This window comes from Tamandua tetradactyla, chromosome 7, assembly GCF_023851605.1.
Source record: "Tamandua tetradactyla isolate mTamTet1 chromosome 7, mTamTet1.pri, whole genome shotgun sequence".
Classification (NCBI taxonomy): Eukaryota; Metazoa; Chordata; class Mammalia; order Pilosa; family Myrmecophagidae; genus Tamandua; species Tamandua tetradactyla.
Window position 1 is genome coordinate 72478909 of NC_135333.1, and position 2913 is coordinate 72481821.

A 2913-nucleotide genomic window follows, 5' to 3' on the forward strand; every position below is an offset into this window, starting at 1 on the left:
ACAATATGGAGACGCACCCTTTATGAAGATGACAGACAAACATTTGCATTTCTCACCCACAGCTTCCCTGAAGGAGCTCTTTCTCTTCTACTCTACTGGGTAATCATTTCACTTGAATGATTTTCAAATATCTCAACTGAGGTGTTTGTTAAAACATGCATATCTTCAAATGCGAATACTGATTGTACTTGATGTAAAGACTGAGGAAACCCAGATACCTATGTTTTTAATAAGCACTCCCCATGATTCTGATACAAATAGTCTTGAATATATTTTGAGAAAACCTACTTTCGAAATTGTTCCCTATATGGCTTTGGGTAAGTAATTTAGCAAGTTTAAAACTTAAATTCCTTATCTATAAAATGACCTTAATAAAATTACTCTACTCATAAGGTTATTGTAAAGCTCATTTAAGTTATTACATAAAGCACTGAGCAGGTTACCAAACATGTTGAATAATTAACAAATATATCTTCTTTTTATAGCTTTGTACACTAATACCAAAGACACTTGAAAGAATATCTTATTTTAGATGATCAGTAAACAATCAGATATAGGAAGCAGTTGAAAAAAATTTTTTAAAAAAGGTTCAGATTCCTCTTGCCACTTCAAATGACTAAAAATCTTTCCTTTGGGGGATACTGTTTACTTCCTTCTTTTTAATTGTTCATTTAGTGAAATCAAATAGGAACTAATAATCCAGAAAACTGTAAAAAAAATCAGTCATATCTCTGGACTTTAGCGTGTCATCTCTCCAAAATGGAAAAGTATATCTTTATAGATCCCTTATGATATCACATTCAATTAAAAAAAAACAAAAATATAAACCAATCAAACTATGCCTGTAAAAAACTCTTTTCTGATACTTACATCTAAAATATCTTCTACATGAAATTAGTATGATATAGAAGTTATAAGCACAGGTTCTAGAATCAGACTGCATAATTCTGCAACTTACAATCTATGAAAACCTCAGTAAATATTTTGACTTCTCCTTTCTTTAATTTACAATTGAGTCACACTAAAATAATAGTATTATCTACTTCATAAAGTTGGTGTAAGAATTAAAATAATTCATATAAAGGTCTTTTGAAATCTTATCTGGCATATAATGAACAGTATATACTAGAAGTTATACACGAAAGAACATATTCACTTTTATTGGGAAAACCCTAATGGTTGCCCCAAAGAAATCTATCATAGAATATTTTGTATTTAGGAAAATCTGATGTTTCAGAATCTGATTTTTAGTGCTGATAAAATCTAAAAGCAATTCAAACTAATAAAAACATATAGAACCATCATTCTTACATTCTGGTCTTAATTCTCCCATTTAAAAAGTTCGAGAGGGTTAAGTTATATTATTATTTAGATTAGAATCTCAGATAACATGAAAATCACAAGAATTACTTGGAGACTGTGCTGGATAGTCTCCATTTGCTCCTCTAGACCCTCCCAGTTCTACCTTGTGCCTTTGACAGATAAACACAAATGGATGCTATTACCTGGGCAAACTTGGCCTACAGATTCCGGTTAACCCTCTGATGGGAGGCTCTGGCAGGAGATCAGCAAGTAGGAGAGAGATGTCAGCATTTTTATTCCCTAGTTCTTTCCCTCACCATGCCTCTGTTTGGCCAAAGCTACATTTTCAATATTTTAGGTTACAACAAGTCAGGTAGTTCCTCCATCATGGCTACAAATATCATGATGCCCCAATAACCACACTCCCCTTGATCCTTCAGGCCTGGGGGTGATAACAGCTTCCCATTGCACATTTCACTATCCATTATTGGTTCCCTTAACCCTTCCCACAAATTTAAAAGCTCTTTCTTAAATGCCTTTAGATTACCCCTTGAGTGTGCCATCTGCTTCCTTCTGGGACCATGAATGATAAAGACAACAATGATAACTAGTAGAATTTAAATGCTATTGCAAAGAGAATGTTGCAGTTTTGCCGATTATTGGGACTTGAAAACATAAATTACTGAAGCATAACCTTTGGCTATAAGGATATGTGGCAAAACATGAATGTGATTAAAATATCAGATTTCTCCATACTTATGTTGTAGTCACAGGGTGGGGCAGTCCTGGCCATCTGTCCACTAATTTCCTTTCTAGAGTAAAATTGTCATTGAGCATTTGCTACCCAGCCAGAGATTACATTTTTCTGGCCCAATCCTTACATCTAAATGTAGGCGTGCCGTTGGTGTGGACCTGGATGTGATGTGTGTCACTTCCCAGCGATGGCCTTCAGGAAGCAAGTGTGGATTCTCCATCTTCTGTTTTCCTTCCCCATGGCTAGAAGCAGAACTAATGTCTCACAAGATGGAAGGAGTCTGGGCCCTGCTTGGAGGAAATCTACACACTGACCAGGTGTAGCATTTACATTTAAATGCTATGTAAACAAGAAATAAACTTTTATTGTGCCACATGCCTGGTATTTTGAAGTTAACTTGTCACAGGAACTACCATTGCCCTAACTGATAAACATTGTATAAATTTATTTAAAGAATAAAACCCCCTCCTTGCTTTCCTGTTTAAGGCTCCACTGTGATCTCAACTCATTACACCCTGGTTGCCCAGTGGAACCTATTCCCATACCTTCATTACCTAGTGTAACACCATGTAGCATGTCCTATACCAAATGCAAGGGCATTATTTGTGCTTCTCCCTTTTCTTTTTTGTTTTTTTTTTCATGGGCAGGCACTGGTCATTGAACCCGGGTCTGCTACATTTTGGAAAACAGAGCTATTGCTTGTTCTATCATTGGCCATTTTGATTTCAGTTCTTTTCTCATTTCTCCTTTAACAAATTGTGATTTGCCTTAAACTTCCACTTTCTGGATGAAGATGCATCTATACTCCTTAAGCCAAAACATATTTTCCCACTAGTGTGAACAAGTAGCTAATTTCA